The sequence below is a fragment of the Agelaius phoeniceus genome, chromosome 8 (assembly GCF_051311805.1).
Source record: "Agelaius phoeniceus isolate bAgePho1 chromosome 8, bAgePho1.hap1, whole genome shotgun sequence".
Taxonomy (NCBI): Eukaryota; Metazoa; Chordata; class Aves; order Passeriformes; family Icteridae; genus Agelaius; species Agelaius phoeniceus.
In genome coordinates this window covers 18,490,850-18,514,174 of record NC_135272.1, presented here as the reverse complement: position 1 = coordinate 18,514,174, position 23,325 = coordinate 18,490,850, and the positions used below count along the sequence as shown (strand labels likewise).

Sequence of the window (23,325 nt, the reverse complement as noted above, 5' to 3'; positions counted from 1 at the left end):
TGGCAGCTTTCCCTAATCCCTTGTCAGCTGTGAGAAAATGCTGAGGTAAAAGCAAGTGTGCAGGCCTTGCTGTAAGGCAGAAGCTCTGCTAGGCCAAAAGTGGTGACTGCATGCCCCTCTGGAGGGAAAAATGGAAGGAGGTTGTTCCAGTTTGAGGTCAAGGTGCAGTTTGAAGTTTCCTTTCTGTGGTGTTGGTGGTGGATATTGGCTCTCAGTGTGCCCAAGGGCTCCGGGTGTCTGTCAGGGCAGTCAGGGTGTGGGAAGTGTCCCTGGCCCAGCACTGCCCCTCCCATCTGTCTCCCTCCTTGGCTGTGGCCAGCGTCTCCTGGATCCATGCACTCGGGCCCTGCCTCAGTGGAGAGGTGCCAAAGGCCTGGGCCCCACGTGGCAGGGTGTTGATGGCCTTTGCAAACCAGTTATTGGCACAGAGGGGCAGGTCAGGGAGCCCTCAGGCCCCTCTGAAATTGAGAGGAGCTGTCTTCAGCCCTGCACTCAGCTCCAGCCCTCAGAAACTGGGATTCCATCCTCTGTTATTCACACATTGCCCATTCCCAAATGGAAGAATCGGTTCACATGTCAAATTGCAACTCCAGCCCCAGGCCCCAGAGCTTCTGTGGCACATGACTGAAAAGCCACACAGTGATCTGAGGTGCCCATAAATCCATAAAAACAGGCTGAATATGGAGAGGGTTGTCTGTGCCTGTGAACAGATGTGGATCCACTTCCCAAGGATGTTGGGGTGCAATGAGAGTTTTGCTTAATGTAGGTTCAGGTAGCTCTGCATTTCCCAGTGGCATGAAAGAGAACATGGAGAAAAAGAAATCATGAGATGCTTTCTTTAGGTGTAAGTAAAATTTTGTGGCCAAATGTTCACTGCTTTGAAAGGACCTAAATTGCATTCAGACCTTGGTTTGTGTTCCTTTTATTTAGGATTTTGGCACACTGCCTTATCATTTGAGCATAAAGATGATGGAGAAGGCAAGAGTCATCTAGAGCAACACCAGATCATTCAGATAATTCACTAAACCCAGAGTTACAGTCAACCTTGCTGCTGATCTCTAAGTTTTCAAAAGAATGTTAGTACTAGGAAATGTTTGTCTTAATTTTTATAATTTCTATTGCTACTCTTCTCTGTGAAGTGATGTCACTAAGGCCTTAATTTTAGAATTTTTTGGCACAATGCAATATTTCATTTTCTGTTAGAAATGGTGCTCACTTTCATTGGCCAAACCATGACTTTATCTGTGTGATTAATCTTTGATTCTAAAAATGCATTGTAAATTTACACTTATGTTAATTTTTTCACCTTTTTTTTTTCCTCTTTATTTTTCTTTCTCTCTTCTTCTTTTTTTTATTTTTCATTTTGTAGTTTTCTTTCATCACCGCAGGTCTGTTTCAAAATGGGGCTTTCAGCATAATAGTGATCAGAATTTAATGGAAGTGCAGTACAATAAAGCAAATGAACAGCTGCTTGAATGTACAACTGCTCACTGCTCATGTTTAAGTTATATATATAGATAGAGTGACACATTCAGAAAATAAACACCTTCACATTCATCCAATCAGAAATGTTGTATGATTTGTTAATTTATCATTCTAGTGGATTTAATCCACAGGGTTAAAATTGTATATTTGTCAGGTAAGTGGAAATAAACAATGAGATTACAAAAACCATGAACTCCTAGTGTCCTATGAGTGGACCAGAAAGTTGTTTACTGAATTATTCATGGCAACTTATTTTCTCAGCTAAGTGCAACAGCAAATATAGAAACTTTTGTTCAGCTCTGCATGACTTTGTGTCAGCTTATTATTTCCCTAAATCACTGTTACTTTCCTAAGAGAAGAAGGAGTTCTGTAAAGGGAAACTAACAATCTATTGTTTCTTTTATGGAGACTGTAAAAATTTTATTCAAGTTATTTTCTCTTAAGGGGAAACAAATGAAAAGCTCAACACACAACACTAACTTTTAAATTGCTGATTGTGTGTTTATCTGCAATCTGTGTTTTTAATAGTTTTAGTGTATTAATCTCTTTGCACAATTCTGAACAGTATACAGATATTTCCTTTGCAAGTGTTTTCATGCTGTGGCAATTTTAATTCTGCCCTAATGTTACATCAGAATAGTTGTAAGAATGAATGCTGGTGACACTGGTTGAGATGATAGTTGTGAATTATCTCCAGTCACTAGAGACAAAGTGAGAGTGAGTGCTAGGATTTTCACCCAGTTGGCACACTAAAGCACTTAGGGGATAAGTAGCCAAATTATTTAGAGTAGGATTAAGAAAGGTGCTGAAGGAGAGTAATAAAGTGTGAGCTGTGCTGTGGCTCTTCTGAGTTGAAAATGGAAATACCAAATGTTTGTCAGAGAAATACAAATGTTTGGTATTTCTTGTTCCTAAACTAATAATTAGATTGCATTATCCAGCCAACAAGGCTGAGAAGTAGCTAGCATAATCAGCTGCACACCTCTACAGATATATAAATCTCTCTTCACTTGTCATTTACTCTCCTGCCCTTCAGCATTTGTAATCACCCTTTTGATTATATTTAAACATATGTAATCTGCATGGTCTGGCAGAAAATGGCAGCACAATATTTTACTGCAAAGATGCAGCAAGATCATTTTGGGATCAACAACATATCAGACCCTTCCTGCTGCGATCGACCCTGGGATATCTGGCATGGAGTGCATGTGGATTTCCATGGACTGGTCTCACTGCATCTCAGAGAAGTTCCTCTGAACCTTGTGAAGACAGATAATGGGGTACAACAGTAAGTAAGGCAATAAAGGCTAAAACCATGAAGTTTCTCAGTCTGGGTTCTGTGCACATTTCTGCCTTTGCTCAAATATCCCTTGAATCTACTTTTTTCTAGACAGTGAAGCTAGCAAAGGACAGCTGACATGTGCAGTGGGGACAGGGACAGGACAGAGCAGTCAGAGCAGTGTTGGACAGAGAGCAGGGCAGAACAATCAGATAGGTGGCAAGCTAAAAGGAATACCAAGATTGACTAAAATGATAAATAGAACAAGACAGATCACAGGGAAGAGGCAAAGTCCTAGATGACTTGTCTAGAGGAACACACTATATTAATGGGTAGAAATTGCAGATTGAAAGGGGAAAAACAGGAATAAAACTAGCAGTTCAGCAAGCACCATGTTTGTGTCTTGTAGATGGGACATGCATGCTTTAACTGGGAAAAGAAATTGTATCTTAGAGCAGCTGTGAATGATAGAACTTTATGGTGCTGTAACCTGTAGCAAACTATTCACTTTGTCATAAAAGTAAAGACCTTGTGCTGACAAATAGATTGCCATATTTTAGTATCAGGCTTGTAAGCTATATAAGAATGGGATGTTAAAATCTCTTGATAAGAGAGCTCAGATGATGCAAAGAGGGAAGGAAATGTGTCATAAAAATATGAGCAATGGATTTGGATCAAGTTTTCTACTGTTCTTTAGAATTTCAGTATCTCTCCTACAAATGTTTAAAGTTAGCCATTTTTACATATAATAACTACCACATTCATTGCCAGCCTTGATACCATAAATTAAGTTGTGGTCTCTACATAAAATACCCCATTGCTTGTCAAGGGAAGCAAATGTGGCAGCTCTGCAAAAAAAGCCCCTACACATGAAAAAACTGCCAAAACAGAAGCCAAAATAGCTGCAATAAAAACCCATTTTCCTGATTTTTTTTACATTGTGGGAAAATGCTTTCTACAGCTCTTCAGGAGGAAGACCCGTTATCTCTGCTGATATTCCTTGTGCACTCTGTGGGTATCAAAACTTCATTGTACAATCAGCCAAGTAATTTTTTCACCTCATATGAGACTAGACAAAGTTTGTCTTAACAAGTCTACATCATATTTAGAAAGCTGAGAAACTAGAGAAGGGATGTGACTTCACTGTGGAGGGCTGTGTGTTTTTTTCTAAAAGAAGGAAACATCCCATAATTCAGCTATGATTCACTATCTTCCTATTTGTTATGCATGAAATACAATTGCCCTTTTACATGTCTGCTAACTTTGGAGAAATACTCATCTGCTAGAGACACAGTTGGCTTTCTGTTCATTTGATTTTCACACTCCAGTGCCATGTTCTGTTTATCCCACACTTAGAGATCAGAAGGTTGGATAAGACCATTGGGGTCATTTCAGTTGCTCTATAATTACAAGATGATCCTCTCAACACACCTCTTAAATGTTTTATCTGGCCTACTTTGAACATGACTTTGTTGATCCATCTGTGACTTCTTTTGAAGTGCTACTCTACTGCCTAATGGACTTTATGGGCAGATTTCTTTTTATCAGTAAGATAAAATTTACATTTTCATATTATAGTTCATTATAGCTCTTTAATCACCTTAAAAAACACCTTTTCTTTCCCCTGACAATATTTCCTACCAATAGCAAGAAACTAAGTGTATGCTGCGTGTCAGTGTAGTGTTGAATAACAAGAATAAAATCAACTGCCACAAAATGAAATGCACTTTCATTTTTCACTTCCTCTTTTTTATCTAGGTAAACAAAAAAAACCCCAAAACAAACAAACAAACAAACAAACAAAACTAATAACAAGATTTTTCTACTCCTACACAATTCTGTAGAATTTTGGCCTCAAATGATCTGATACTTAAATATTTAAAATTTTTTAGTTAACCCATATTAATTGCAGGTGTAAATAACCTTGTTTCAATGCATCTGTCTACCCTGTAAATATTAGGAAACAAATGGTCTGACTAGTGTAAAATCAAGCATATATTTACTAGCATATAATTGTGTGTATATATATGTATGTATATATGTATGTATATATAGTGTGTGTCCATACACACATCTCACACATCTTCATCTATTGTTTTTGGGTTTTTTTCATTCCTTATGCTTCCAGAATATCCCTTGGGCCCTTAGCTGGAAATTAAATGAAACATTTATGGATCACTTTATGCTCAATTTCTGCAAATAAATTTTTAGGAATCTGAATTAGCAAATAGGGTTCTATTTCTGGTAAAAATAATGGTGCGATATCACATTTCTTGTGCATCCAGAATTTTCATTGAGATCAAATAGATAACACTATAGGAAAAATATTAGCACTGAGACTGACAAGATACAGTTCACTTGTTTTGTTTATGCATATTTCTCTTAAAGTCTTTGAAATATTGAGTCTTATTTTTTCTTGAGTTCTAACTAAGATTAGAACATCTTTAAAGGTGCTTGCTGTATATTGCAGTGAGATGGAATTTTAATTCACCCTTATCCTAACAAATGAGGGAATAGTGGAGAACTTTTTACTGAAGCCTAAGACCCTTTACAAAATAAAGCATCTTCACTCTGAACTCTTCCTACTCCTTCTATTTCTCAGAAATGGCAGCTCTTTTTCAAACTTGTCTTTATGTTTTGTTTTTTGTTTTTTTTTAAAGGAAACCCGATGTCTATCCTTCTCCCTTCACTATTTTGCAGGAATACATTCTGTTTCTACATGGCCACTTGAAATATTTACTGTGGTGGGAGGTGACTTCAGATTCGGAAGAAGGAGAAGAGAACAGATGATTTCCCTCTCTTTTCATGTGGAAGAGTCTCATAAAAGAAGCAGAGGAGTTGACAGGTCTATTTGGTGTCTCATTTCAAGGCAGTTTCATACAGAATGAAATAATTGTTCAGCTGTTCAAAATACATTTGTGCTGCTACTAATTAAAATTACTTTGGACTTTTAGGAGTCTAGTGCTGTAGAGCACCTTGGCAACAACTCTGCAGGTCATGGCTCCATGCATTTTTCTATTATCCTTGAAAAATAAAAGGCATTCTGTTCTCAAGAAACCAAACCATCAAGAAAACCCAATTCCTTGTGTCATGTCCTTAGAAAAATATTTTCTTCGTAGATATGTAATATTCTTTAAGATATTCTCTACACTCTCTACATCATCTGCCTGTTTTTAGCTTGGAGCCATACTACACAAATCCACAAATGCTTCTATCAGCAAAATCGAGGACTTTACAGTGTTAGTAAGTGTGAATGTACAAATTTTCTGAAACAAATATCTAAAGATTTTAGAGAAACTGTCCATGCTGCCATTGAAGTCATAGGCACAATTTTGCTATTTTAAACTATCCTGCTGTTTACTTTAGAAACAATATGCTCTAAGCCAGAGATAGAGTGTATAAAACCAAAATTCTGTTGCTCTCTAATTTTGAAAATATTTAAATTGTGCAAAGTAAATATATTATTTCTTTAAGTACTGCTGTTTTTATATTGCATATACAGAGAGATACACAAAAAGACAGTGTTGGATCTATATTTATAATATAGATGACATTATCTGTGTGTTTAAGAGACCCTGCATTTGTATGGAATATAGCAGAGTTGTAAGCTTTGCTGAATATCTCACTGAATTGAAATAAATAGCTTAGGCTCTACAGATTCCATTTTTATGCTCAACAAACTGTCACCAAGGAAGTAGCTTTGCACAGTTTATGACATTTTCGAGAGATTTGCAGTTGTGGCCCGAATGCATTCAATTATACTTAGTATCAACCTTCAGAATCACTTTTCACCATTTCCCAGACAACTTCAGCACAGAGGAAAGTGCTTTGTTCATAGATAGTATGATAATGTCATCTATTTGAACATCTTACATATTGAAACAGGCCACTCTCTATGGAGGAAAAAATGCATCAAGTTTATATGAAATATCAGAGGCCCTTTTTCCCGAGTTTGCCCAGCCCAGCAGTAAAACTGTAGTGACAGGAGGCTGACAGAGACAGGCTGAGCCTGGGAAATCTCAGCTGCTGTGAAGCTGTGTAGTAAAGAGAAGCATTACTTGATTTTCCTTTTTAATTTCAAATCATCTCTACTCCTTGAATGCCATCCTATGATTTTTCAATTAGAAAGTATTTCAAAAAGATCACGTGTAATTCAAAGATAAGGCCCAATTGCTACATGTTTCTGGGAACACAAAGTGATGTGTCAGTAATGAGTCTCTAACAAAAAAAAATAAAATTAAAAAGACTGTCTACAGAAGTGTGCTCTTACATAGACATACTGATATGCCTAATTAAAGAAGCTGAATCATGATCATCAGGGTAATGTAAATACTAATAAAGTTAATAGCCTAGCTTTATCTAAATTGGACTGTTCTGGAAAATAACCACTAATTGGTATTGATAGGAAATGATGAAATCATGCAATTTTTGCTGACAGTACTATACCTAGCACACAGAAACAACTTCACTCCAATGCTAGACAAAGGATTTCTGCTGAGCTGCAAATATGCACAAAGCGTAAATGGTGCCTTTTGCTAAGTGCTTTGCATCAACAATGCAGCCTCAATTAGAGAAAAGTTCGAGTTTTGGCAACTGTAGCAGAACACTGCGAGTGTTGGCAGGGTTTGGAGCCCAGGTCAGCAGCTGGGGCTGCAGGAACAGGCGTGTGTTGGTTTCTGGCTGAAGCAGCTCTCCTCAGGCAGCCTGAGCCAGGGGAGCCAGCCCAAAGATCCCTGGTTCTGGGAGATTTCCCTCTGTGGGAAAGTTAACACTTTGCTGAAGTCTTTTCAAGTCTTTGAGTGATGAAGTACTGGAATGGTCTGCCCAGGGAGGTGGGGCATCACCATGCCTGGATGTGTTTAAAACAAGACTGGATGTGGCACTGGGTGCCATGGTTTAGTTGAGGTGCTGGGGCATGGGTTGGATTTGATGATTTTTAAGGTCTCCTCTAATCTAATGATTCTGTGAATTCTGTGAACCCTGCAAAGCTTCTACATTCTTATTGTTAAATCTAAGACAATAAAATTCTGCAAGGCCAGTGTTGGCTGTGCAAGAAATATAGAAACCCATTAACTAAGTCAAATGATCTGATAATATCCTGTTCTCTAACACTTTTCTCTTATTGAGCACTGAAGTAAAGGTTCTAACATCAGCCTCTTACTTTCCCTCATAAAATGGAATATGCTCTTCTGTAATTCGAGAAATTATATTAAAATCAGAACACTAAAAACTCAGTTTCTCATATTAAAAACTACTTTGTCAATTTGTGTATGTACTACAATTTATATTTATGCAGTGATAGAACCTTTCTGCATTATGGTGTACCTGAAAATACAAAGATTAAAGTTCAATGGTTCATTGCAGACTTTAGTATCACCTCAAGAAATGCGTGTATATTTTAATTTCTGTGTCATTGGCTTTTATAGGTATCTGAAAATTCCATATTACAATTATACAGAATTACTCTTTTAAGCAGTACACCTAATTTGATGCCTTTTAGTTATTGATAGAGCCTAAACATTTAAACTGACATTCCGATTTCTACCCCTCCAGCTGCTAATTTTGACTCAATGAGTATGTGCCTGCTGCAGGTCACCATCACTGCTACAGATGGATACCATTAAAATGTTGTTTCTGTGAAGTGAGAACAAGCTATACAAGACAGGTGATCTTTTGATTTAGCTCTCAGAACAAGATCTTTGCTGATGACAGAGCAGATGGTCAGCTTTGCTGAACGGGAGAATTAAAATAACTAGATATATTTTGGCAGATGTTCAAATGATGAACATTCATGCATAGATAAATTTAATTCTCATCTTTTGTCTCAGGATCTAGGTGTAAAGGATGTTCAGTACATCATGTATAGTGTGTTCTGAAACTTGAAGCATTACAACACTACATTTTCTGGTATCACTACACTGAGAGAATGATTTATTTTGCTTTTATCCATCAGAAGACTTAAAGATTGTTAAAATCTTAATTTATTTTCATATGTTTGCTTTCTGGTTTCTTACAGAGGGAAAGTTTCTTACCAGACAGAATAGAATTTTTGGAATAGGCTATTTATCTTTGGAGTGAAATAGGAACAATGTAGCACAGATCTTCCAGCAATGCTCACTACTCAAGGAAACACCTGGATGTCAGTAAGTATTATAACTCAGTCCTGAAACTCATATGTAAACACAGATCCTGTTTTTGTGTTTAGCATATTTCCATTAGTAGGCCACTTTGGGACTTTCCAGGCTGAAGATATTACTTTTCCACAACCCATCTATCTTGATTAGTGGTCAGGAAAGTTAAAACAGAATACTTCACCAACGTGTACAGCTTTGATAAGCTTGAAATGGAGAAAGTTTGTAAGGAATCCTTGGTTTATCAAGAAAAGTTATTTGCCAATAAATTCCCTCCCTAAAAATGTTGTGTCCTTGGACTTTACCTCCAAACCAGAAAATTCTTCATAAGCTCAGTGTCCTGAAAGAAAAAGATGGAGTTCATGAGTTCATGTGCACTATGCAGTGTTTCCCACTGGTGAGATTTTCAAAGGTACCTGTTTAGTAACTGGCAGATTTCGACCGGAGCTTAAATCCAGAATATTGAAAACTACTGATTTCTTAGCAGGTAGAACAATTCCAAGATGAATGTGAAAGAGCAAAGACCCAGGGAAGCCATGGCTCACTTACAGGGCCTTGCTTCACATGTGGAAAGCCCTGGCTCTGGGTGTGTGTTGGGTAATACTTTCTCAGGGCCACCAGAAGGTTGATAAGAAGAATATAAGAAATTCTGATACAAGACTTGCTATTTGAACAGAAAATAAGCAGCTTGAGATTTTTCTTAAGAGAGAGAAAAATGTCTTGCCTATCTCTTAATCTGCAGCAGAAGTCACAGCCTCTTTCCTTCAGTGGGAGCATATCAGGTGCTACTCAGCACACGTGAAGAGTCCAGACACTTGCTGAAGGATATGTGTCAGGAACAAACTAATTTCAAAAGTGGGCAATAATTAATAAGGCAGCCTTTATAATCAGCCTCCCAATGACCCTACTCTCTTCCTTTAAGTGGAAGAAGATGAAATTGCTTTGTTAAAGGACTGATGAACATTCAGATATATTATGACATTCAGATACAGGCTTTTTGTCCTTTTTGTGAATCTTTTATAACTGGGACAATACTTATCTGCTACGGCATTTCAGGAATTCTTGCCAATAAATAAAAAGTTGCAAAAAGAAACAAAAGTATAAAACTTGTGGTACCACAAGATGGCAATACTGTTTAAAATATCAAGCTTACTCAACTGAAACAATAGTGTTATGAGCATCCAGAGCAGATAGTAAACACACCACTTGTGTGCAACTATAGTGTGAGATGGATATTTTCAAGGAAGATAATCACAAGGTAGTGATATCAGCAGGGTTTGTTTTAATTTTCCTTTTAAGAAGTACTGTAGAATGGGTTCTTGTTTCATATTGTGGCTCAGACTCCAGTGGAATAATGTAACTGGATTTCAACAAAAAACATGTAGAGATAAGAATGAACATATTGCAATCAATGAACATATTGTGCACTCGTTTTCTCTTTCATGTCCTCAGTTTCTGGAGAAGAGAAATTTGAGGCCATTAAATACTGTCTGGCAGCTTTTCTTGTTGATTAGCTATGATGTTAATAATTACAGCCACTTTCAGGCAGCAGAGAGAGCAGATGCAGGAAGCTGCCATGGCATTGCTTTATCAATATAAAATGAGCTGCATGCAAAAGGTGTCATTCAGAGCAAGCAGATAAAATGACAGTGTATACTCCAGGGTAAACATCATATTCCCTTTTGTGAGGCAATACCTGGTTATGTTATTAAATAGTTATTGCTGTTGTCTCTTATAACAAAACAATCACAGCCCAGTGTTTCTGCAGCAGCAGCTCAGAGACAGGTGGGGAGCTCCCAGCATGGGAATGAGAGCTGGGTGGTGTCACAGCCAGGCACAGGGGGTCCTCACAGGCACAGAAACTCATGGGCACAAACACACACATGCAAGCTTTCACAGAGTGAAAGAATGGTGGAGAACTATAAAGAAATTCTATTCCAGGGACACACATAATGCTATTAAACCAGAAAATCTCGTCTTGCCTCTCCACTAGTGGCCAGAGGAGGCCTAGACACACGCATGCCTCCAGAATCATGAGGGAAATCACTCTCAGCAGGTCAGCCCTTGCTGCTTTAGTCTGTGTCAGGCAGCACTGCTGGGAGCTGGCACTTGCAGCTGCAGAGCTGCTGATTTGCCACACTAATGATTTGTCATGGTGTAGTAGGAACTTGTTAGTCTGCCCATTGCCATGACAGGCCAACATTTCTATTTCTGTTTGCAGTGGCAGATGTAAATAACTACATAAATCACTAGTACAGAGCCTAATTCAAGGCATGTTTTTCAGCAATGTGAACACAGTGCCCAGTAGTGGTCTATGAAGAGGAATGTTATTATATTTAACTGCAGGGTGTATCTTTTTTTCCTTGATGTATACTGTAGCATGTAACTTCCATTAACTTTAAAAGGTTATAGACTCCAGGAACATCAAAGTAGAACATACCCTGAGGAAAAAAAGTCTGTCCTTGGATGCTCACACACAGCTGCTATTGACATTAATTTAAGGGTGCAGTTCTTAGCCCTAAGTATGCCCCTTTCTACTGAATATGGAACTGAGCTCAACTCTCATGGAAAAGTTTTACAGAATTTCCAGAAAATAACAAACTCTTATGAATATGTTTTAAACCAAACTATTTAGAACCAAAACTTTATTAGACAATGAGATACTGCATTGCAGAAAATTCGTTTCAAAATAAGCAACAGCAAGTATCTCACCCTGCTTTATTTGTAGGTCTTACTTGTCTCATACCTTGAGACTGCATAGGCTCACTCTTGCAGATAGAATTCTTACCAAGGATATGATGATATCAAATGCCAGATGAACCCAACTTTTCCATTCATTGCTTGCCTGAACATCCAAGCACTGTGGACACACAGCTGAGGCATGATTTTTAACCTAGATTTTTGCTGCATAATTATCATCAACAGCCATCAATATCTACTCTTTATCGAAGCAAAAACTTCACATTGATCTCCGTGTAACCTCTCTGTCATAATTCAAGTTTTTCTGAGAAAAAGTAACATTTCTCCGCACAAGTACTAAAAATTGAATTTTCTCCTATACCTCCAAGGATTTAGATGTTCATACCTTGTTACTTGTTTGAGTTTCCCATGTGAGGAGCTCTGCCTTTATAGGTGATAGACAAAGAGGTCTCTTGCCCACCTTCCAGCTCAAATTCTCAGCTTGTGTGGAGTGAAGTAGGGGTGAAGGATATGCGTGCAGCAGGCTGAGAGCATACAGCTTTTGGTACCAAGTGTACGGGGTCCTTAAAAACAACCTGCCATGGTTTACCATAACAAACCAAACCTGCTGCAGGCCAGGATGCAAAAGGGTTCACTGAAGCAGGGGAGATCTGGAAGGTCAGAACAGGAAAGGATTTAGCAGAACTTTTAGTATTTTCCTGTGCAAACAAGGAAACACAGTGTGGGCCAGACTCTGCATTCATAGATGTAACTTCAAAGCAGTATGAGACACACACTCACACACAAAAATCATAATTGATATTGCTAATTATTTTATTCACTCTGCATTGTGACATCACTGCCTCTCCTAAAACTCAGAATCTCTGCTGCATATTTTGTAGCATGACTGTGTGGAAGAAAGCATAAATAAATAATAAAGTGACCTGTAGGCTAATACATTCCCTAGTTCAGAAGTATTCTCAGGTATATATTTTAAGATGACATGCCATTAAAATAAAAAATTAATAAACAGAAGCAAAAAAAGAGCAACATATTTCATTTCAAATTAAATACATCTAGGTAACTTGTCACTTTGCCACACCTTATCACAGGATGACACAAGGAACAGGCTCCAGGACCACAGGACAACAGCTGTGCTGTAAGTCACCTTGAATTTGACCACTGGATCTGCTGTGCCAGAGCACAAGCCCCACATATCCTGTCCAATATTCTGTCCTTGAAAAGGACCAGCATGTATACAAAAAGTGCAAGAAAAGGATGTAAGAAATTATGGGATAGCTTCTTTAGATGTGAGGAACTGCTCAATTAAATAAAATAAAGCACAAAGCACCAAGGTTTCTAGCCTTTACACTTCTTTTTCTATCTTAAAAATAGCCAGATCATTCCTTCACAATGTTTTCAGGTTAAAGAATCCTTACTACAGCAACAAATATTTTGCTACCATTTTTATTTGCCATTAAAGAGCAATAATGCTGCCACAGAGGCAAGGAGAACAGGTTTTATTTTTGTGTTTGAGAGGTGGCAGAAAGCATTTGCCAACAGAAGACACTGGCAGAAAATCAGAATAATGCTATGGCCACAAGACAGATCTAGAGTTACAGAAGGTGACCCAGACTAGGGTAGGGAAGGAGGCATTTAGCAAGCAGCAGCTGCTCCTTGTGGGCTGGCACTGGAAGGGGAGTTGGTTACCTTGGGTGTTTTGCCTGCAGGTGCTGTGTGAAGGAAATTCAGGGAGGAAAGCCCCCTGTGCTATCACATCTTCATGTTTATCCTGCAGTGACTTCCTGCATGGAGCAGCTCTAACAGGTGGAAACCAATACTGCTATGACACTGAAACTTTGTGGGGACAGCCTTCAGCAGCAAGAGCCTGAACTGCTCACAGGGAGTGGTGTACAGCTGAAATACTGTCTGCTCAAGGATGGTGTCTGGCCATCTTTCTGTGGTCTGATTTACCCCAGTCATTTTAGCAAAACCTGGCTGAATCTCATCTACATCTCTAGATTTCTTTGTACATGTTTTTTACATCTTTTTTATGAGACTGCAAGGCTTTATATTATTTCCCCTGGTGATTGAATTTTTTTTTTTGGATATTTTTTTGGATTTTTTTTGTTTTTGGAAAGTAACAGAATTTTTGAAAATTTTCCTAGCAAAAGAAACCTGTACACTGTGTACAAGTCCAATGTACTTTTCTGGCTACATTCAACAGGAGCAGGGAGTCACCATTCTGCTCCAAATTCAATAATCTCCTTCCAATGTCCTGTTAAAATCATTACTGGTTTAAATTTGTTATCATTGAAATATTTGGAATATCTCCCCAGCTTATCTCCTTCTACTCCAAAGTATTTAAAAACTTGCAACAGTAGTGTTTTGGCTTTTTCCCTCCACAGAATCAGACTAATATAGAACTGCTAGAAAGAGGAAGAGTAACTGATAATGAGCAGGAAGACATGATCAATTTTTCAGCAACCTCTAGCACATAAAGTTAGGAAACCAGCAATAGGAGAGATGAATTTTCAAAACCCAGAGCCTTAAAAATAGTAAAATAGGTGTTCTGCTTCTGTTAAAACACATCAGTATACTTGATGATACCAGATATTGTTATATTTTTGTCATATCTATTAAAAAGCCCAAAGACAGTTATATGATAATTTCAACATTTTTGCATGAAAAGTGATCCAGTAAGCAAATATTCCAATTTTATAGAAGGAAATATGGCATGGTAGATTTAGCTTCTCAACATGTATTGCAATACTGACCAGAAGAGTAAAAGCCAAATGAGTGAGCAGATTTCCCAGCTCTTTGAACACCCAGTGCTTACACTGAAAGATATGCCAGCTGCAGAAGTTTAATGCACATTTTCAAAATGCATAGTCTAGAGAACAATTCAGACAGAGCTCTCTGGGGGCTACTTTTGTGTTTATAAGTATTCAGCTGAATTTCTAAATCAGAAAAATAGAAGCTTACATTTAGCAGAAAGGTTCTCAAGAGCATGAGCACTTCTAAGCTCCATCTCAGTGATTTAGCTGGAAACTTTATGGAACTAGAGGAACCTGCTAGGATAGTTTTACTACCCAGTTTAATAGAATCAAAATTCCATCACTTCATATTTACTCTAAGACAAATAGCTTTAAATATACTTAGCATGTTTAAAGCATCTAAGAGATTTAATATGAGTCCTTTTACTTTTCTTCCTTTAAAAGAAACATGTTCTATCATTCCAGGAGAAAGTTTTAGTTGTAGAAATTCACATTAATCACAGATTTGTTGTAGAAATTCACCTAATTCACTGATTTGTTCCTGTCCTGTGAGAGATGAGATCTCTAAGTTTTTTCTAGCTTTTGCTAGATGACAATCAATCTTAGAAAATGTTCATTAATAATATTTGTTTAACAGAAAACACATGTGGAAAAAGGCAGTCTACAGGATTATAGAAAAGGTTATTTAATTTATTTTTTCTTTTTTTTCCCCTAATGCTTGGCCCTATTGGTTTATAGGTAGTGGAGAGGGTATGGAGTGCCATTGTAGCACTGTTTCCTACACAAAATTGGATACTTACAATATTTCATTGATGGAATGGCAGAGCAATATCCCTGCATTTGTTTGTTTTCTCATGCATAGAAAGCATGAGGAAATGCTGCTTACATCATCAAAACATACTCTCATAGAAATTTTATAAGCCAGCAAAGCACAGATGTTGAAGGCATATGTTAGATCACTATTATAGTTTATATGCTTAGGAAGACTTTCTCTGCTCAGGTCCTCAAAACTTTCTGTTAGAACTCAAAATGAGCAGATGAAGCAAGTTACATAGCACAGCTGCATAAAAGGCCTTTCCCAACAAAAATGCAATTGAATTGCTTGATAATAATGAAAGTATTCATTATTTATAACAGTTTCTTCCAGCTTTTTCTTTAGTATACTTTTATTTTAATAGGCAAGGCTAAAGTGAAAATCACTAAAGTCAGTTTATGTTAAAACTACCCACATTAGATGAGGATGGAAGGGTCACTTGTTTTAAACATTCTGCAGCTTTTCATGTATAAAAAATAATTCTGTGAATGAGTTTTTTAGTCTATGTGCTATTTCATAGGTTAAAGAGGCAATTTTAAAAAGAAGGTTTGGCTTTCCTATTTAGAATTGTTCTTGCACCTTAGTTCCTATGGATTTAGGCAAACCTAGAATACCCAGTATCAGTTTGGGTGCCAAAACTTATCCACCAAATCTATTTTTCTGCATCTATTATCTAGCAAGGTGCAAACCATTGTTAAAAGCTCATGGTAGCTTGAATTTAGGGACAGCAATATTTTTTGTTCAGCTGCGTAGGTCTTTAAGGCTCTGATGTCTGACTTACTCTTGGACACATTTTTTCATCACACCAGTATTCCATGAAAAGTCTCTGAGTCACTTTTCCAGCCAGGGGTCTTTCTGGGACACAGCCAAAACACACTGCAGCTTCTCATTGTTACTATGCAACTGCCAACACCAATAGACTTGGGATAAAATCCCATAAAGAATTTTTTTTTCAGCCAACATTTCAGGAACCTTAGAGCCTTTATAAAATTTAATCAAGCATTTTATTTCACAAGGTGCCATAAAAAGCAAAGCGGCACAATAACGTAGCCCAAGTGCATTACCACTTCCTCTCAGCTTGAGAGTGCTTTAAAAAAAAATTCCAAACAGTGATGAGACTTCAAATATCTGAATGGAAACATCACTTGCACATGGAGATGGGAAAGCCCCAGCAGTCCCTCTGTGCACGCAGGCACACACACACTGCATGAAGCAAGAGACTCTGGAAGACACCCACCCCATTGAATAATGATTGTCTTTCCTGCCTCTCTCAGACACAGAATTTGTGTTTCTGCCCAGCAAAGGCAGCTGTGCACACCAACAGCTACAACATGCTGGTGGGGGAATGTTTCCTCTCACCAGAGTCTTAACAGGTCAAATGAAAAGGTCTTGAGACACTGACTAAGCCTGTGGATTAGATGTGAGTCTAGCAAAGTTGAGTCTGGGCTCTAGGAAGCAATTCTTTCCTGAGAGGTTGGTCAGGCATTGGAACAGGCTCAATTGCAGTCTTGTGGTTTTAGATAATTCCAGACAAGAAGAATCTAAGGTATACATTCTAATCAATTCTAATCAATGAAAGGCATGATTTGTCTACTGTCAGTCAGCACAGTCACAAATATATTCATCATGTATATAATACTTACTAGAAATCATTCACATATTTTAGTCAATAATACCATATAGCTGATACATGTGAACATCACAATATTTATTTCAGGTTATTTGTCATCAAAAGAAGCTTGAGTCTTATAACTGCTGAGACTTGGCTCTAAAGCAACAGAAGGGTGCATGAATATTTGCCTGAAATTTTGATGGGCTGAAGTACATCAGTACTGTTAGATTTAAGTAACTTAAAATGAGTTGTGGGTATACTAATCCATCTCTGATTTGCTTCTAATTATGTCTCATATATCTATCCTCATTCAAGTTGCACTTTTAGGCAGTAGAAATACTATGGAATTCACATGTCCCTTGATGTGCATATTTCTGCTAAAAAGCTATAGTAAATTCTGCTTGAAAATAGTTGTTGGTAAGAGTTGTACACCAAACCAATATAATAATTGCACAATGGCCACTCTGAGGTTATGTTCAAAAATGCTCTGTTTATATATTTTGTGCACAGAACATTTGCAGCAGAGAAACTGTGGAAGTACCGGTTCCTTTCGAGACAAGATGAAAATCAATATTTCATTAAGTGTTTGACTCTTCTTTATATATCTCTATCTACATTTTCATAAGAAAACAACCATCTTAAAAGAAACAAATATGAAGGAGCCAGTGGGGGATATTATTAAATTAAATAATCAACACTTAATCTAGTATTTCTAATTTCCAGCTGTGAAGCACTCAAAACTGAAAAATATGTAGTCTTCAAAAGGAAGGAAGGAAGGAAGGAAGGAAGGAAGGAAGGACTCAAATTTATAGATAAATACAGCTAAAAATGAATTTCCTATGTTAAGAAGTTGAATGTTTTAAACCAGCTTGAAAAGGCTGATCAAAAATATCCACAATGGGGAAATGCTTTCTCTTTAAATACAGCCCACTTGAAAGAGATAGTGAGGACTGAGAGACAAAGGGTAAGAAGCTGAAGATTTATTAAATTTAAATTAGAAGCAGAAATGAAATACACCAGGGACCATATTTCTTCATGGGATAAAGCCAAAATTTGAAAATGTTTCGGGTACAAGTACACGTCTGTGAATTTTAGTTATAATATGTAAGAAGAGACTCACAATGAATTTTGCCTTGCAGAGTATTGAATTTACATGGATTATATTTCAAAATGCATAATTTAAAAAATTCTTATGATGGTTAAAACTGTATTTAACCTGCTTTTCTCAATTCTTCTTTCTCAAGGTCATTTACGCTCACAGACATACACATACATGCACATTTTGTTGCTTAAAGCTAATTTACTTTTGTTGATTATTCAGCAGTGGAAGTCATACACTTCTCCCAGTAGCATCATTACAATTAATTAATAGCACTGTTCACAGTTATTTTTATTGGAAAAAATGACTTTCAACTATTATGTCTCAGCTGGAGCAATCATACAATATCTTAGGTTATCTTATTCATGCCACATCTTAAAAATAACTTGAGTGCCAACCTTAATTGGATGAATATTGTAGGATATATTAAGAGAACATAATGAAACACTTTATTTCTTTAGACGTTTCCCAATATGGGTTTAATTAAACTCCCTTTTTCGTTGTTGTTAATTCTGATCAAGTTTTATGAATCAATCTTGAAGAAAAACTAAAGAGGAGACATTTTGTGTCCTGGAGGCCCAATTCTGCATTTATTATTTGTGACAGTTCTATGATATTCTACCAGAAATTCTAGTGTGTAAAGACAGAGGAATTATACCTCGGCAAAGAAAAGATAAAGATAAATCAATTTACCTCTCCTGGGGCCCAAATAACAAAGACTGAGAATATATTGATTACTGGAGCACAGAGCAAGGCTGAGCATGGGAATGGGCAAGCCAGGCACTGCTGTCACCACCACAGGCCTCCAGGAGCTCTCCCTGGCTGTGCCACCTGCAGGGCAGGGACAGAGCCCTGCTCTGGGTGCCCTGCCTGGCCCCTCTGGGCTGTGCCAGTGGGCAGGGGCTGCCTGCATGCCCACGACATTGCCCTCAAGGGTCAGGCTGGCTTATCCCAGCTCCAATCAAGCCCTGCCCAAAGGACTGAGGGGAATGATTGGGAGGAAAGTCGTACTATAAAAGAAGTCACAGCAGCCTGTACACTCGAGGCAAGTGAGGAATATGTGGGTTTGATTTCTATCCTCTGCATGAAACAGAGCTTGCCCAGGTGACCCCTGGCCCATTAGAGGTAATGGCTCCTCTTGCTGGCTCCTGCAGCAATGTATTCTCAGTTTGTTGCCTGTCTCAAGAGTAACCATGACAAAAGCCAGACAAAGGCAATCAACAACCAGGAACAAAGCAAAACAAGACAGCTTTCCTTTTCAGCAAAATAAAAACACAGATTGTTTTTCAGCTTACTCTTGGGCTCTTCTTTTTATAAAGTGATCATAAGTTTAAAGACAGAGGAAAATAGCCCACAAATCCAATAAAATTTAGAATACGCAGCTACCAGCAATACCAGGGGATTTCCAACCAATATATTAGCCAACAAATCAATAACAAGAGTAAATCCTTCTGCAGTGAGGGCAATCAAATGCTCACTAACAGGTACTATCACCTATATTAATATAATCCCCCAAGTGTCAAAGTTAATACCAAAGGAAGCTTATGCTTCACATGTGATAAGCTGAAGGATATTTCTTAATAATGGTTTAAATAAAGGAAATTGCATGGAGATTTTGCATTAAATGATCCTGAACTGAGTTTGCTCTGCTGAAATTTCTTCCTTCTGGAGATGCCATGTTTGCTTATCCCAGAGAACATCCTGGTCCATCAGGACTGTTATGCTAAGCTTGAAATGAATTCACAATGCTTTTAATCTAGAGACTTTCAAAAAGTGGCTTGCTTTCAAGAAGTTTAAAAATACATTTTTTCCTGACTTGTGAATGTCAGGAAACACACTGTAGTGTTTATTTCAAACTTACTGACTACCTATGTAACTTTCTACCTGACAGTTTAGTCAACCAAACACCTGCTTATTGTTATCATTAATAATTTCTCATCTGGACTGTGATTACATAAGTATATAGTGGGAATTAAAACCTTTTAATCTGAAAGATCCTACTGGGGATATTTTGTGGTTTTCTTTTAGGGGAAGAGCTATTTGTTGATTATTTACATCTGTGCATAGTCCAACTCCAGAGTTTGGCCAGTCTACCTGTTTCTCCTGGTCATGTTATCTTCAGGATGTTCCTTTCTCCTAGGCTGTTCTTGTATGAAAATGCACATAACAAATAAATGACATAAAAGCAGATAAAGTAACCCTGAATAATCCCTGCTGACTCAAATCAGTTGGAGGTAGGTAGGTGAATTTGCCTTTACCTTATCTGACTAAGATTTTCTGGCAGTTAAGGTGACTGGGAGGCTTTACTTTTTCAGAAGGAGCAGTGTTGCAGTTAAGCCATTTACTGGCTTTCTGGAAATTCAGTTGCAGAGTTACTACAGGTCCTAGGAAAAAATACTTGATTTCTCCTTGTTTTACTGATCCATACTCAAAAAAACCAAAATACATAATCTCCTCTGTTGCTTAGCAAAATGCACAATGCCTTTTTGGGCTGGGGAAAGATCTACAAGTTAATGGTAGCAAGTGATATTCATCCTGTGTATTCCACATCACCTGGTCTGCATTCAGAAGCCTACAAAAGAACATTCAGGATTTTGCAGAGGCATGTGCAAAGCTGGCTATGTGCAAACTGATTTAATATAAGCTAAGTGACAGCACTGAAACATGAAACATTGCAGTTTGCCAGGAGAAGCAGCATTCTATGCCTAACTAGGTGTTATTGTTACAGTGGTAATGAGTAAGATCAGTATTTTGTAATTAACAGAAGAGAATTTCACATGCCAGACTGATGAGTCAGAAGTTCAAAGAGGAGGTGTTTAAAGGATATTTATGATATAAAGCAGTAACAAGCTGCCTTTCACAAAATGGTTCACACCTAAATAATGGCATTCTAAAAATTGGTGCAGGGCAGATGTTTTTTAACTAAGCAATGCAAATTAAAAGGTGTTTCTGAGATACAGTCATGAAAAAACCTGCTCCTTTGCAGTAACACCTCTCTAGACAGAAAGAAATGAATTCTCATTGCAGAATACAAAACAAATGAGATGGGGTTTTACACATATATTAGTGAGGACGAGTAGTTTAAGAGAAAATCTGCTATTTAAGGAAGAAGACCAAAAAAAGATCATGCTGATTTTAAACTGAATGTACTCATATGTGGATGTCTAGCACCAATGAGGAAGAGAGAAAGCAAAATGGCTAATTAAGAAATGATGAACACTCTGCATTTGATTCCAAATGTCCTGAAAGCATACATCCACCAACATGTTTCAGGTGAATACTTACACTGCTCTTCATATTGTCACAAGTCTGATGCCCAGGTGATTGATAAAGAGCTAGTAAAGAAATGCATGGAAAACCTTAATACAGGCCTATTAGCACTTCTGTGTGAAGTACATTGCAGTGTTCATGCTAATTACTTTATATGATTAACCACAGAAATCTTTTTAGAGTATTTTATGGCCTGGTTCTGCAAGAATTATCTATATGCCTCTGTCAAAAAATATGAGCAGTCTTCTTTGCATCGTTAGGATTCACATACTTAAAATTAGCCATGTGAGTATTTTTTTCTTTGTAGGTTAGGGCTTTTGCAGAACTAATGAAAGACCAGATGGCTGGATGGCACTGAATTTTAGAAGATGAATAAAGAGTAATCGTGGAAATGATCATCTGCTAAACTACGTGACATTCCCTAGGAAAATAACAGAAGTGAGGTTTTGGGGATTTTGAAGGAAAGTAAGCAGCTGACAGCAGAAACATGAGTGATAAACAGCAATGAGTGAAATTATGATCCCAGACATACGTGTTGGAGCACAGGCTGACTACAGTGGGGGGTCACAAATTTGTAACCCTAAGCAATTTTGGATCTTGTACCCAGTATGGGTAGACAGCAGATGCAATACTTCAGAAATTGTACTTGAGAAATTAAACTCAGTTGGGTTAGAAATGAGCACTGTCCATGGATTTTAAATTGGCTGACAAGCTATAAAAGAGGGGCAATGATAGATGGTGAGACATTGAGCTTAGGGAAAAAAACCCAAGAAGCAATGCTAATGTTTAAGCAGAGAACAATTTGACTGATGGGAACATCTGTGGGAATCATGTACTGCAGCTGAACATTGACCAAGGGTGCCACAGTAACTATAACTGTGCTGGGAGAGGAGCTTCAGAGACTGGCTGAGAGAATAATGCAACACAGAAATTGGAAATAATGGGGCATTACAAAAGCAGAAGAGAATAAAGGAAACTGTCTGACTAGAAACCATTTTAATTAGGAGTAGTCTCCTGTAAAAAAAGTTGCCTGATCTATGACTGGGTTTAAAACTTTTTGGATGCCAAGAAACTTTGTGGACCAATTCTGCTTATAGGTGGGGAAGCTGAGGCAGAGAAGCCTCATTTCCTGCTGTGATATGACAGCACATTTACATTTACTGGCTGCTTTTTGTATGTATAGTATTCAATTTATCTCTATTTTAGAATTATTAGTCCTTCATCTATTTACTTCCATTATGTTACTGCTATGTGAGCAAGTGAAGAAATTTAGCTTTGTTCAGTCCATCACCTGTGTACTCCCATGTGGCCATCCACTGTTTTCTGTCTTCCTGTGGAAAAACCAAGGCTGGCTGCAGTGCAGAGGAGCCATCTGTATCCACAAAGAAGCAGGATTAAATTCTGTAATGCAGATCAAACAGAGAGTGAGTATGCATTGATTAGTCATGTGCACATGTCCCCACACCCTGTCTCCTGTTTGTCATATTATTATGGTTTTGGCTTTAAAACCATGAGTGCTCAAAGAAGAAGCTCTTATTAAACCTTACATAAAACACCAATGAACATTTTTGTGTTGCAAAGAACTACAGTGAGATAGCCTTGGTTTCTGATGTTCCCATTCAATCATCTGGCAGTGCCTTCATAAACTAAGGACTTTTCCAAACATGCAGGGAAGCTTTGATTCAAGCCTACAAGTGCTGTCAAGGTGACAGGTACCTGGTGAAACCAGGAGTCACAGCAACTTCTACATGTTAAAAATCTGGGGTAAAAACTAATCAATAAACTGACTGAAGTTATTTCTAAGAAAGAAAAAAAGAGAGGAAGAAAGGATAAGTACATAGCTGAAGATTTCACACTCTAGATTAGTAAAAACTACATAGCAGCCTCTAGCCATTTTCTATCCCCAGCTGCATTTCCTCAATTCTGCTAGCTCATACTGAAACACTATTTATTGACTCCCACATTTTTCTATTCCCCTATAATAAGAAATGCTCATTCAGATTTAAAAAAAGAACAATAAGGTTGCAGATACACCTCCCACTCTAATGCTAAATAGATATTTTCTCTTACCGTATTTCAAAAAGTGATTTCTGTGTCCAAGTAATCAAAAAAGTTATAGGAAGAACACAGTGGATTTGAAAAATTATTTTAACTGGCCAAAAGTCAAATTCTTTTAATG

General features: G+C 37.6%; 1 long non-coding RNA gene across 1 annotated transcript in view; it reads right to left on the bottom strand.

Annotated features, from left to right (window-relative positions):
• Nucleotides 1–18,677: 18,677 nt before the first annotated feature.
• Nucleotides 18,678–23,325, bottom strand: part of LOC143694640 (uncharacterized) — a 170,226-nt gene continuing 165,578 nt past the window's right edge. The window contains exons 6-8 of the long non-coding RNA XR_013183244.1: nucleotides 22,438–22,547; nucleotides 21,162–21,211; nucleotides 18,678–19,604 (exon numbers count right to left, since the gene is read on the bottom strand). This is a non-coding gene — a long non-coding RNA (uncharacterized LOC143694640). The remainder of the gene's footprint in view (nucleotides 19,605–21,161; nucleotides 21,212–22,437; nucleotides 22,548–23,325) is intronic.